The following is a 15,863-nucleotide window of genomic DNA, read 5'->3' as shown; positions in this document are numbered from 1 at the left end:
GTCTCCGTGGAATGAAAACGTCGGTATGCCAATTGCCTTACCGAAAATAAAGAATTCTGCTCGATATAGTTAACGAGCCTATAAGAAACTATTTTTTCTAGTATTTTTGATACAATGGGAAGATTTGAAATAGTGCGAAAACTGGAAAGATCTTCCACATCAAGTTGTCAGTTTTTTTTAGGTGGATATACATTTGCTTTCTTTATGGCTCTCGGAACAATGCTGCGCTCCATGGATGTATTAAATAAATCTGTTAAAAATGGAGCTAATACGTTAATGATTTTTTTCAAAAGCCATGATGGCATCGGATCTAATATATGTACATTGTTTGTTGGGTAATGCCACAACAATCCTTTCAACCTCATTTATAGATGTTGGTTCAAATTGACCGAATTTTTGAAAGGCATTAGCTAAAATTACAGGTTTTTTCGCTGAACTACACGCCAGTCTGATTTTTTCGACTTTATGTAAAAAAGTCGGCAAAATCAGTGGCAGTAGCGCCTGTGTTTGATGTCTCGGCTATACAGTCACCACGAACAGATTGAAGGCTTTGCCAGAGCTTGTTTTGGCGACTTTTTCTGTTCAGTGATTTTTGTACACCCGAAACTAGATTTTATTTCTTTTATAAATGTCCTATAAAAGGCTTGCATATCTAACCATATTGATTGGTCCGAAGTTGACAGTATGTTTCTGTATTTGCGTTCTAGACGTCTTAGCTCTTTCTTTTTGGGTCGACAATTTTCGTCAAACCATGCATCAGATTTCCTTTTTCGAATAGTTTTCGTAGTAAATGGTGCATGTTTGTCTATCAGGTTAGATAGTACCTCATTGTACAACCCAACCAATTGATCGACGTCGTTTGAGCGACGGTCAATGTCCGGACCAATCAACGATGTCAGAAGTTCGGAATTAAAATGTTCGTCATGATCCTTGTCGTGCCCACCACTCCCTATTTTGTCGGTTTTTGAGCGCAAGTCAAAGGACCGGCAATATGAGCGCGAGTAGCTGTCCACATAATCGCGCGGTCGCAGTACGCATCGAGCGCTCACACAAGACGCACGCGTCATTTTAGAATGATATATATTTCTTTGTGTCACATTGATATAATAAGCTATACTAAATATGCAAAGCGCGTACGCTGCCACAGTTTTATCGTCCATTGTATAGCAAAGAAAAATGACAAGTGCGATTAGTTGCGCGAGTAGAACAGTATGTGGGCGGAGAAGGCAACATCGAGTGAGAGGGCGGCAGCGCGAGGAGCATGAGCATGAGCAGCGCAAGGAGGATAGTGTGGCGGGGCTATGATGTTACAAACAAACATCATACTTCAAATCTGTGCATGAGTCGGCAATGCCCAGTATGTGTATTGTCTCCTCCCCCAAACGCATAATTCACCGATATGAAGCGTAGTATCTCGCAAAAATCACGGCTTTAGCAGAAATTATATCTTTCGTCCAAATTCAGAGTAAAAGATAGCGCAAGAATATTCAAGGTGACGATTGCGCATGCTCAGACGAGATGATAAAATCGTCCGCTAGAGTCGATCTCGCTAGATCTTTTGGCGCTTGTATTGAATAATATAATGTTGCAATGAAACAAGTTGCTAGGTATTACATATTTTTACTATCACTAATTTATTTACATATATTTTTACTTGGCAGCGAACTGCACATACTAAAGAACCACCTTTGGAGACAGACTTACTTATCTGTGTATTCGGTTCAATATATTTTATCTTGGATTACCATATTTATATATATATACCTGAAATCTATATTAAATTACTGTATTTTATCCCACTCGCGGACATGACGCTGATTGTCAACGCTTGTGGTTTGAGTTTTTTATTCGCTTCGTTGTTCTGTACGTATCAGCTTACTTCCGGTTTGTCCTGAACAGAAAATGAGTGAAGTTAATGAAATATAGGTATATTACAAAACCGTTGACGTATTGAAAAAAATATTTATTTATTTATATGTCAATACGTCAAATTAATATTGAGTGATTTTAAATCCCGATTTAAAAATATATTTAGTGATTTATCTTTATTGTTAGAATATGAATAATATTTTAACTAACAATGGTACAACATCGTTATTTATATTCCTCTCGTTTCGTCTAATTATCTAAAAATCATGTTTATGACGAACTTCCAATAATTTTAATGTAATAAAAAAATCATTAAACAGTGATTTGCGAAAAATCATGATGACGTGCGGCGTTTGCTTTCGAAATAATTTGTAGCGCTTTTTTTATTATTTTAAATTTAGATTACTGTTTATTTTATGTTTGAGAATATATTTTAACTTGGGTACTTTGGTGATACGAGAGGAAACCTATAATTGGCTTATTTATTTTGATATTTATCCATAATAAATGTAGCTGTTGATTACCTGAATAATAATTCAAAAATAAAAGCTAAATTTAAAACTCTTTCTTACTGTAAACAATATCCAATACGCGGATGATACTGTCCTTTTAGCAGAGGGTATGGAAAGCATGCAGCTATTATTGGACAAAGTTCACACGGCTAGTTTGAATAAAGGGCTAGAGATGAATATTTCCAAGACTAAATGTATGGTTATTCGGAAAAAGCCACAAACTTTTCCAATGACTTTAAAACTTGGAGCGCAAGTTATTGAGCAAGTCAATCAATATAAATATTTAGGGTGCTGGCTGAATGATAAAAAAGTCAGAATAGAGATGTGTGACCTTCTTTGCAGTACAGACTTTAATTTAGACCTCCGAATGCGCATTGCTCGATGTTACGTCTTCACAGTACTTTTTTACGGCGTCGAAACGTCGACACTCATCCAAAACACTTCAAAAAAGATCGAAGCCTTTAAAATGTGGTGCTACAGGAGGATATTAAAAATCTCCTAAGTGGATAGAGTCCGAAACGATGATGTTCTCAGATGGATGGAAAAAGATAAAGAGGTACTGAAGACCTTAAAAAAAAGAAAACTTGAGTACTTTGGGCATGTGGTGAGAGGCGAAAATATAACATTTTACAAGCCATTCTAATCAGGGAAGGATTGAAGGAATACGCAGTGCAGGTGGAAGGCGCACCTCTTGGCTTAAAATACTGAGTTTTGAGAATACGTGTCTCAAAAGAATCTTAGGTGTGCGGTGGTTTGACTTCGTGCGGAATGAAATAAGAGCACGGACGCACTTCGGTGACAACTATCATCAAGCGGAGGCGATACGGTTGACTTGGCCATGTGCTGCAGATCCCTCCTGAGAGCCTTAACCACGCTTGCCTACTTTACAAGGCATCAGGTTCTCGAGGTCTAAGACAAGACGCGAGCCTGACTTGGGAGGATGCACAAGAGCTGGCAGCCGACAGAGATGCCTGGAGGATCTTCATGGACACCATATGCTCCAGCTAGGGAGCGAACATGGAATGATGATGATTCTGGGTTAAGTTATAATTATTTAACGGGTTGCATGATAGGAATACGTATGCCAATGCCAAGTCAAAGGAAACTAATAAAAAAATATATAAATAAGATAGGCCTACATGGCAAAAAGCGTTTAGCGCTATACCAGGGGGGCAGTCATAGCTTCGATTCTTATCTAGACAGACTCAAAATATTGATAAATGTATTTTTAAATAATAATTTATTCAAAATTATAATACCGATTAACGACCATAATCACTCAATAATTAAGTGATTTTAAATCCCAATTTGAAAATACTTTCAGTGATTTATATTTATTATTAGAATATGAATAATATTTTAATTAGCAATGGTTCGCTTATCTATAAAGATCAAAGAGCATGTACGTATACACGATTTATAATACTTTATTAACAATGTTTTGTGTTTTATTCAAATTTTTGTAGACAATGACTAGATTTAACCCCCTAGGGAGCTGTTTATATAAAAAAAAAAAGGAATATACATTTTCAAATATGGGCAAAATTGTGAATGTTACACGGTGAGTAAGGTGGCCACTTAAACCAGCCAAAGACAGGTCATAAGCCCTGTAGAGGCCGAAACTTCTATATTCCCTTATCTAAAATGTTCTTCATCTCTGTTGTAATATGTTAATACTTAATTAGATTATTTTTTTTGTATTTTTTTTAAAAAAGCTTATGGCATTGAACGGTATGGCGATTATGAGGAAAAATAGCCAACAAGTGTTTTAACAATATTCTGTTTTTTTTTTCAATACACTTTTTTCTAAAACAATATAAAAATAAACGTGCCTCGTAATTCCTGTCCTGGAGGAACCGGAAGGCATAGAAAACTCGGTAAGTAGTTATATCCAAATATTTATTGACATTTATCAAAACGAATCAACATTCAATATACAGGAGGGTCCGATGTCTCGAAGGGTGGGGCAGGAGACCCGCTGGCGCAGCGCGGGCTTAAGGGGAAATGTGGTGACAGAGAAAATTGATGATAGGTATTTGTACATAGTTTTTCTGTTGATGGCAGTTAAAACTGGGGGCTTCTTGGGTTTTCTTCAGGAAATAGTTTTTGAAAAAAGGAAATTCAAAGAAACACGCCAACGAGAAATATCTTTATTACGTAAAAATAATCACTGCTTTGGTGTCACACTTCAGTGTACGTTTGTATGAAGAAAGGTCACACCGCGTTGCCTCTTAAAGTGTGCAACTCGGTTAGGATTAGAATATATACTGTGTCTATGTCTGCGTAATCTACAAGTGTTAAATTACTACAATTTGATAATAATCAATCTAATAATTATTGTAATGTTTCGTAACATTGAACTGAAATAATTTGTGGTAACAGTAAGCAGTTTAACTGTAAACCCTCTTATGAATGATATGCCAGCCTCTGCATTTATTCAAACTGCTAATATCCGGCCATAGACTAGTTTAAGTATTACTTTATAATGTCAGAACATATTCATATTTCTCATTTCGTGTATCAGACACATGCAATGCCGTCTGTGGAATGCCTTAGTTTCAATACGCCTTTCCTAAAGGTGTTCTTCATCTCCGTAAAAGTGTCTGTTTCCGGACGATCGTGGTTTCCGGTTACACCATATTTTCACCTACTTCCCTCTTTGCCGGTTTGACCGAATATTTTGTGATTCACATAGCGCGTGAAATATATAATTATAAAGGTACGTCCGAATACGGGCGGATGATGAATACAGTTGAGTGTGTAAAATAGCATCAGAACTCTAAACTTGATGGCCAGTCAGGTAAATTTAGGTAAAAAAGGAAATAAGTTATGGTTACGATTGAGAGGAAGCTCATATTTTTATTTTTTTATAAAGTGGTATTCTTCTGCAACTTTTCACTGCCTCTAGACTAGTATCTGAAGCGTAAGACTGAACACATTACCTTCCTGCAACAGACGTTCGAGTACGAACTGCATTTACTTTACCAATGCAGTGCCATTAAATTATCGTTTTATTATTTTATTTTATTTCCGTTACTTTTGAACGAGTTTTTACTTGAAAATTTATGTTAATTTAGTAAAAATTCAGTCCAGGTAGGGTTAATATTTACGCTAAAAATAAACGTACTATGTATACCGCTCTTCTGGTTTCCTAAAATACGTCAGAAGCCAATATTTACATAGAACTAACAGCTGAAGAAAACACTTGTGTCCTTCTGTGTTACGATAGAAGTCTCTGACGATTGAGACGGTATTGATTTAAGCGCGCTAATGTTATATCTCTACTGAATTCATAGGTAATCTTATACACACAGATAAATCAATACGATCTGCTCTTTAGCTTAAATCAAGAACAAAATTTAACGATAATACAGTTATAGCGCACGCGTATAGTTTTTTAAGTGGAAATTTATTTGGGCGCACCGCGTACACACTTTTTGCTGTGCGAACGAGTCTGATCTGTCACGCTTGGAAGTGAAATATTTATTCGGGTAAATTCGGGAGATCCGAGTTTACCCGATTGACACACTTACAGCTGGGTAATAATTACGGCAATTTACTATTAAATAAATAAAATTAGGTAAACATTGCTTCTCCATAAAATTATGACTGTTGAAATGTATGTAAGTTACACAGTACGTGTGTAACATACATTTTAACATTCTGCTTTCAAACAAATGCTTTGTATTGAAGCTGTAATAATTTGTATTCAAAGCAAAGGCCTTGGATCTATGCCAAAATTGGTGTAATTTTAGAAGAAATGCATATTATGTACATATTTATATTTATGATGGCATTTATATCGAATTTCTTTAGTTATTTTAAACAAAAGGAAAAACAATTAAAATATGGTCCATTTTTATACAACAATTAATACAACTATTAAATCTGTTATTGTAAGTATTTTTATTTTTTTAATGTTCATACACAAGTTTCCTAAAAAACTATTTTTATCCCGTGGAAGTTTTTATGATAAATATCATCATGTTAAAAATGTTTTTTTTAACATTGTTTTTTTTTATGTGTAACATACTCGAGCATAGAATAAACTATTATAAATACAAAAACACTTACCGCTGGTTCAGTAAAATTATGCTGGCCGCTACTATTGGTAGAAACCTGGAAAATAAAACAAAGGACATAAAATATAACATATTATGTAAAGCATATTTCCAATATTCTGTTTTTTCTCTTATTGAAAAAAAAACACTAAATAAGTGCATTATTATGTAATTATAGTTTTATTTAATAATCAAAAAGAATCGAGTTGTGATCCCGTGGCTAGCGTCTCGGACTCACGGCTGAAAGGTCCGAGGTTCGAATCGCACTCTACCCCAACTTAATTCCCATTTTCTAATAGTGAGTTATTTACAACTCGATGAAAACGGCTCTCGAAATGAAATATTTCGGTAAATCATAAGAACGTGAATATATTTTTTTTAAAGATTCTTTTTTAATTTGTGTGTCGTCGTATAGAGGTTTCACATATTCCAATTAGGGAAATTTTATGTTTTTTTTTTTACATTTTTCAAGTAAAAAGGGTCTATGAAATACTGTCTCCTTTAAAATTAATTTATGCTACTTATTAGTGGCATATAAAATATTTTTTAACTAGAATTCCCGCAAAAACGATCATTGCATTGGCCCCCCTCTAATACGTCACGATTCATGTCAATATTTAGCTTTGTTCCAAACCATTAAAGTTTTTTTATAACATCGTCACAAATATTGACGTCACAACTATCGATGCCAAATAAGTCGCGTTTTTCTAGAGACATTTTTTAATATATTTTCTTTTTAAAGTTATATGTGAAAACATATCTCCACGATTTTGATTTTGAGAATACAATCAATTATTCCAAATCCATTTCATGTATTTATATCGGTATTCGTAGTACGTTATAAGTCCCTATTATTGATTTCTTGGTCTTCAATTTATTGAACAGAAACAATTATTATAATTATCTAAAACAATCTTATTTTTTCGTAACAAAAAATCGCAGGGTAATTATTACAACTAGGTAATTTAAAAATCAGTATTTGTGAGTTTACCAACTTGAAACACATTTTTTATCCTCTTCCATGAATCCTACAGATTGATAAGGCATGCATTAAAATCATAGTAATATGATTTAGTGAGTCACGACCTTCCTGTTAGTAGCATTTATGGAGCAAGATACAAATATAAATTTTTAGTTTGTATCTCATAAATGCAGATTTTGAAGTTACCTAGTTGTACTAATTTAGCCCACGAAATAATTTAATGGTATTAAAAATTTAAACTATACAAAGTCATAGCTCATATTTTACATTATATAGTTAAGATAAGCCATGTTAAATTAGAAATTGTATTGTTTACTTCTATTTCCTTTATATAAAAAAATTTAAAATAGTAATTTAAATAAACAAAAGAAACTAAATTGTGAACCGAAATATTAAGCTAAAATAATTTCAAACTGAAATCATAGCAATTCGATTTTGATTGTTATGGGATTGTATTTTTTATTACAACAATGACAGATTTTACAGATAAAATCTTTTACAAACAGACAGACGTTGTAAAACGTTGGTAATTTTATTAGACCAAGTAACAATTTTAACCTATTTAATATAATACTTTCTGTGATGACCTTCTTAAGCCATTTTCCAAAACCATTAAATAGAACGTCGTGACTTTTAGATGCACGTATTCTCGATTACGGATAAACATATTTTTTATCCTATGTTGAGTAAAAAATACGTATGCCAATCTAACTGGTACCATTAAAAAATACATAATGTCTTACATTTACATAAGTTTTAGTATTAAATCGCACCCCCAGAAATACACCTTCGTAAGTCTAAGTTTTGCTGTTTTTAGTTATCAGTGCAGATTTCAATTTTTAACATTTATTTTTCTCTTTCTTCGGGGAAAACTTATGTAACCATACATGTTTTTCTCTGTAAGATATACATACTTACCACATACAGTCATATGTGCAAATACCGTAAAAAATACTAGCATTAATATTTTATTTTTTTTAAATGTTTTTGTTCTAGTTCAAAATGGTCGATTTAGACATACTACAGTGTGTACTTCTGGGGGTGCGAAATGTGTAATACTAAACTGATGCATTATTTAAGTTCTCTAATGAGGTTATAATTTCTTTATATTAGATTTTCAGTTTATCGTATCGGCAGTATTTGAAAAACATGGCTAAGTGTAGGTAAGATTATTCTAACTTGGATTTTTTTATTATTGAAAAATATTGCATTAAATGTGCAAGTGGTTAAAAAAAAAATATTATTGGAAATAACCAGTAAAAAAATTTAATATTTTTGCAAACAATAGATAGCCATTCACTGATTTACTGCACCAATTTATTCCACATTAAACTTATCTTTAATTACGCTGTAAGTTAATTATATTATGTGAATTATAAATATTCTCCTATCAAGACATTAAATATTTATATGTAAATCAAAGTTCAATCAATAGTATAGACTATCTCTCATCGAAAACAGAAAATGATAATAAATACGTAAGTTTTATTTATAACAATAAATAATTTTAAGTAATTAAATACAAAGAGTAGGTACAAATTACAATGAACTTTGTGTAATTAAGTATATGAATTTAATAATTAATTTCATACGAAGTATGTCCCTCCATTGATAATTTGTATTATAAAGGATGTTTTTTTTCTTCTAGTGATAGAACTTTCCATTGGTAAAACTGTCTCTTCTTGTCAAACAGATGATGACATTAACATATTGAGAACAAAGATGGAGAACATTTTAGAGATGGGCAAAGGAAGATTAGGCATTTACAGGGTTCCTGATCTATCACTGGTCGGTTTATGTGGCCACTTCATATATTATATATCATTCGACATTTCGCGTATGTCTGGACATCCATGCTCCTTCAATTATTCCATTTGTTGATTTTCGTGCAATGAAAGAGCTGAAACCTTCATTGATGGGGGGTAAGATTCATCTCCACGCCTGAAATTATTTTTCAATTTTGACACTTCTTTTTGTTCTAGTTGGTTTAATCCGCGATATACTTTTTTTCTCCAATTTTTTGTAGGCAAGGATTGGATTCCACTCCATAGGAAGTTATTTAGATTAACGTAATATTAAAACAAGATACGGGAATATGGGAATCTAGATATTTACATAGTTATATTTTACATGTCTCCTATAACAATACTCAAATTCATAATGAATCTAATCACACTAGAACCACGATTGCGAATTGTGGAATTCACATTTAAAAAAAGTGTTTAGTCCACCTTTACTGGGTAAGATTATTTCCAGAAATGGCCTTCTTAATTTGACGCCATTGGATTATTTGCTATGGTGCCACGTTGAGTCAAAATTTGCAATTCAGCAGATACGACTTTTTCCTTGGCAAGGCAATTTTTTTCGTATATCATTTTTCAAAAATAAATATATATTATGACATTATTTGTTGAATCGGCTATTAGTTCATATGAAATCAAACTCTTTCATTCTATAACAAGCAAAGTCCAAATAATGACTTGCTTATAAAATTTAGAAAAAACGTAAAAAACATTGAAAATTCTTTCCAATTACTCATAATATTATTGTTAAATAACCCCTCATCTCTCTTTAATTAGCTCCACCTACCCTTATCAGTACCTATATTATTATTTTTTTCTGTATAATTATTTTTAGTTATAACCGCATAGATGGAAATATCGTTTTTTTTCGAAACTATGCAGGGTGGGTGCTGTAGTAATTGAGATTCGTTTTTTAAAAACACGATATTCGGCCAATTAGGATTTTTTTAATTGAAAATTGTGTACCAGTATCAAGACGCATCGATTACCTGAAAAAAAATACACCAAAACACGCGAAAATTGGCTTAAAAAATATCTAAATCTTGTCGTTTTTTCAAAAGATGATATTATATCGTATATATCCAAATTTAAAAAAATTATATTAGGTACTAATGAAATATAAAAGGAAATTATAAACTGTATATAAAGTATAAGTTAGACTAACTTCAAGCTAAGTTGTAAAGTCTATTTTTTTAAACAAAGATTGTTTACGCGATCTGACGTAAATCACAAAAAACTCGTTTTTCACGTTTCAAGCTAATTTAGAGTTTAGAAAAAACGGTCCGTAATTGGACATGCCATAGTTATTGGACACTTAATCTAATAGTAAAAAATAAGTAAACCTGAGAACTTTTCTCCACGATAAAACAGACATATTATATATTTTGATCATATTTAGAATGACCAATTACTGTAGCATATCTAATTAGTGTAGCATGTCCAATTGCTATAGCACCCAACCTTGCAGTGCTCGAAAATAATTTTAAGCGGTCTTATAACATAGTGTTTAATTTAATTGATTGAAGTATATTTTCAATCTTTCCAAGTTATTGAAAACAAATTTATTATAACAACAATTGGCTTCTTTTATTTCAAATTAAAGGCGTATGACGCTTAAAAGATCACCCGATATACAATATAATATTCCTGGTATAAAATGAGAAAATTAATTTTCAAAGCGGTGAAATTACACTCTGACTAATGAGAAAAAATATAATGGCCGGAAAAGCGGTGAGATTTTTTTCCAGTACAATGTACTCCGTGATTTATTCAGTTTTTTTGAAAGCGCGAAATTAACTTCTCTTACCCGCCAGAATTCAGACTTTAATATTAATTTATTTTATTTCGTATGGTAATTTAACAAAGACACGTGCTAAAAACATGCAATTTGTAGATATTCGTCCATACAATTCACAAACATCCATCATATTTTTTTATTATTATATTTTGAATTGTTACAAAAATTATTTATTTATTATATACGCTTAGAGAGGCTTTTAAATGACAGGTACTAAATTAAAATTAAAGCGTTTCACGGTATATTAAGTCAAGTCAATATGTAGGTCCAATAAATATGTATGTAAGAAACAGATTGTTTTTTAAGTACCGAATAATTCAATTAAGCTTTATAGATATACATAAATAAAAATAAAATATTTCATAAAAGTAGGTACACAATTAAATGTATGTGAAAAATCATAACAGTTATGGGCATAAAAAATTTAGTATACAGCCGGTATTATTAAGTAAATACAAAAAGTCAAAGTGATTTTTACAGCTTTCGAATAATGTAATCTAAAAACTAACAATGAAAAGCGAAACATATCCATTTCTTTATACTCGTTTCCGAGCCTGCGTAGCTGACGATTGGAGAATTTACAAAATAAGTGTGTCTAGCAGACGCCACAACAAAGGTAGACTGCAATCTTGTACATATATTTGGTACTTTGATCCAGATACGCAGCAGTTGTAGCAATGAAGGACCCCATGCACCACTGTATGTGAATATCGAAAAGTTAATTAATGCTAGTAAACATTCGTATTTATTTACATTAATTAAAATGTTCGACCACAAAGTTAATGCTTTGAACATAAATATTATGGCAGACATTGATGTCTATTTTAATGAAGCTCATTAAAACTCTGCAATGCAGAAACACTCTTTGTAGTAAAATTATGTAAGTAAGTGATAAGGCCTGCATACAACATTATCCCAAATCTATGAAGTAATTTGATTTATTTTATTTTATTTTATTTATTTAATAACGGACATTGTCCATGTATACAATTTATAGGGTTTAAATATTACAATAAAAGAATAGTTAAAAACATTTTTGAAAAAAAGAAAAGAAGCATTGACAAACAAAAGGGACATCGAAACAAGATCTGGACTATTTATTTAGTGCTCGTTTATATCGTTGTAAACTTAAACCAAAAGAGTCCGTCTTGAGTTAACAATACGACAAAGACGGGTCATTGGAGAATTAAGTAATATTAAATTTATAATTTTATGCCGTTTTACTACAGTCACAACGTTTTAAAAATGCTAAATTCTGTTTTCCAACAATAATGGGACCTTTTCATGTTGAGACAGAGCAGTGAAAAACCACCTATTATAGATCGTCATTCCTTCTAATACTATCAAACTAGAAGTACGAATAATAAGGCTACCATTTTGTAAAAAGACAAAATCGCTTGATTGCCCGTGCTGAAAAAATGCAGGTACAGTCCTTTCAAATCTTTAATTAACTTTGCTTATGTGTGCATGACAGAACGTTTTCAAATACAATATACTAGTGTGCCTACTAACACAAACGAGACTTCGTCGCTTTAGACACTTTTAACGTCATCCAACATACAATTTTAAAGAAATTAACTGAAGTGTGCAGTTGTTTTTATTCACAAAATTCTAATAAAAAAATGTAAATAAATTATTTGAGGGGTTTTTTAACGAATTTAGTTTTAAGTCATGGTCATTTTTTATGCCTATTTCGTAAAAAAAACTTTGAAGCTCTATTTCTGCAGATTTGTGTTTTGGTCGGTTTAGACAAAAATAAACTGAAGCGACGACTTGTATGCTTACTTGGTTGTCTATTTATATATGTATGTATATATGTATACGTATACATATATATATATATGTACTTTCTGATTAAATAAATAAATAAGACTTCTAGACTTCCGTATTCCCTTTTAGAAAATGTTTTTCATCTCTGTTAAAATATGTCTTAATTTTGGTAATTTTTCTACTACGATCATTGCGCCAAAAACTGGAAGGATATGTAGAGAGGATGAAACGTAACACGCTTCTATCTTAGCTTCTCTACATTCATATAGGTACCTGCTACATTTATATTGTCATACACGCCCTTCTATTTTGCATGCTTATCCATAGCCAGACTTGAAACTTTGCTTTATCTGATCAGACCACGTCTTTCTCGGTCTTCCGTACTAATACATTTTTATTTAAAACTCAAGTATCAAAATTATTTTAAACCAGCAAAAAACATTTGACTATCGTTCTCGAGGTAAATAAAAAAATCGCGTTCCACAAATTATCAATAATAAATAAATAAACACTTATCGACAGAAGACCGTAACAACTTTCGAATTTTTAGACTTCATAGTTTTATATTACTATCCCTGATCTTACCGGCGTCAAATTCCGAAGCAAGTAATGAGTCGCGCCGTACACAAAAGAATGATGATACTGGAAGAAATCATGCAAAAAATGGACCCTTTGAATACGTGTCACCATTTTAAACAATAGGGCCTGCATTAAAAAGATGAATTAGAATATTGAAATTACAAAAGTTAATTAGACTATTATTAATTGTGTCAATTCATCGGCACGGGTTTTCCCAGTGAGGAATACATTGTAAATTCGATTACAAAATGTATTTTTGCGAAGAAAAATAAATAAATAATTTAACTAACAAATGTCAACCTTTAAGGAAGAATTTGGTATTTAGCTTTTTTTAAAGGAATAACCCGCAAATACTCAATCCTAGAAAGGAATCTATGAATAAATACACAACACCTAAACTAATTAAGAACAAAACGTATCTCGGATTTTTTTATTACAAGTGGGAACAAGCCCGCGACAGCCTCACCGTCTAATCAATAGCATTATAGCGCCTGTCTAAATTCTTATACACTTCCACTGTTTAAGTGCTTTCATCTTTGTTCCGGTTTTTACATCCTTATTTTCTCTTTTCTAACCGACTTCTTGAATACGACATTCTAAATTTTTCTTCGAGATAAGCTACAATATTAAATGACATGAAATTGAACGCATCCTGTTTCACAATTATAAATACAAGGGATAATATAACCTTTGACGATATGATTAGCATTGTCAGACATATTAATTATGAGCAATTATGCAATATGAAACAAGTATTACCATAAACGCTTTGTTTATACAAACCAAGAATATCCAATATTGTTAATTTGAATGAAATTACTGCGCGTTATCAAATAAATAGATGAATAAGAGGCTCGCCTTATCCATTTAACGGCATATAAACTTGTAGTAATTAAAGCGTAGTAAGAATAAATATTTGAGTTTTAAATTTTTTAACCAAATATTACATTTTTTAGGGCAATTTCAATAAATGTATATTGTTCTAAAATATGGGAATGAAGTTGTGATAGAGCAAGATTCAAACCTCGGAACTTAGATCTCTAAGTCAACAACACAACCCGGTTGAATATTTAATTCCTGTTTCTAAAAAGCTTCTTGTGTAAGATTGGAGTAATGTTTACTCCTCAGTATTTCCTTTTCAGACTTAAGTAGCACTTGTTTTCTAAAATATCATATTTTCCTCCCCTTTAAGAGCATTGCTATGACAATTTCTCTGAAAAGGCAACAAATGTCAACTACAAAGAAATATCAAACTACAACATCTGAAAATTGTGGAGATGTCACAATCATATGCAGAATACTGAATGACAGGTCATGACCCCGTTGATGCATTCCTGAATAATTCCCTCACTTGGCTAAAATATCACTCAAAGTTGTTGCGTTCGTCTCCGTTGAGATATTGGTCTCTTGGAATTTTATATTTCATTTCTTTTCCAGTCACGTAAAGTAAAGTGGATTGGGGAGATTACACGGCGTCTATCATGAACCCCCTCATAAATGTACAAAAATTAATACTTGGAGTGATGCTTCGATGTCCCCTAACTTTCCTATATGAGACATCGCTTCAATTTATAAAGGTACTGGAGACAAGACATTTTTTTAAAAAAGAGCTTTTAATACATTTCTGGTCATGCGGTTACAAGAGATCCCAGCAGAATGCTCTTACGAGGTTTTCTAGTAATTGTAATTATTTAATACCAAAAACGCGTGTAACTTTTCCTCAGAGAAATTTGTCTTTTGTTCAATTTAATTCATTTATTTAAATAACACATATACTTTACAAACATATATTCAATACGTACTCGTATATATTATTTTTTTTTTTTTAAATACACGAAAGAGACTCATGTCAAAGTAGTAGGAGAATCCTGCTCCGGAAAACCCCTTCGGATGCAGATGAACAGATCAATATACATAGCGATTGTTGCCGACGTAAAAGTACATGCACCAACTTGGCGGCCCTTCCTGGGGTTTTAATGTAGCATAGGAGGCTTCAGTATGTGTAAGCGATCTACCACCTCCTCAATAAAGACTAGTATTTGTCACTTTCGGGGGTGGTGATCGCCATACTGAAGCCCACATATAGATTAGAATTCATGAAAATATTTGTATGCCCATAATGTGTTTTTATGTTGTTCTGTATAAGTGTTGATCGCCGCGCGGTCGGCGGGGAACTGCGGCCGGTAGCGGGAGGGTGGGGACCTTATACGTGGCGCGAGAGAGACCGATAGAGCCGGCAAATGTGCTCGCTATCTCTCTCGCCGCGTGATTGGTCAACCTAGCACCGCCCGCTATTGGCCTAGCCCACCGCCGCACGGCAAAATGTTGTATATATAGCCCCGCCGGGGAAAAATAAAGTCAGTCATCTCACCACACTACTAAGGCTTCTTACTCTCCACTTCACCTCCCTACCTCGCTTCAAACCGGACCTCATCGCCACCTGGATTCGAACACCGCTACCCCCCTGGACTTGGAACTCGGATACTCTTT

At 32.7% G+C, this 15,863-nt stretch overlaps 1 protein-coding gene across 1 annotated transcript in view; it reads right to left on the bottom strand.

Annotated features, from left to right (window-relative positions):
- The window catches only part of path (solute carrier family 36 member pathetic), a 99,179-nt gene that overhangs the window by 43,527 nt on the left and 39,789 nt on the right, over nucleotides 1-15,863 (bottom strand). The window contains exon 2 of the mRNA XM_088226476.1: nucleotides 6,456-6,500. The gene's annotated coding sequence lies outside the window, so the exon portion shown is untranslated. The remainder of the gene's footprint in view (nucleotides 1-6,455; nucleotides 6,501-15,863) is intronic.

This window comes from Micrasema longulum, unplaced genomic scaffold, assembly GCF_059751315.1.
Source record: "Micrasema longulum isolate JH-2025_06_02 unplaced genomic scaffold, ASM5975131v1 h1tg000435l, whole genome shotgun sequence".
Lineage (NCBI taxonomy): Eukaryota > Metazoa > Arthropoda > Insecta > Trichoptera > Brachycentridae > Micrasema > Micrasema longulum.
The sequence above is the reverse complement of the archived record's forward strand: the minus strand, read 5'-3'. Positions and strand labels throughout refer to the sequence as shown.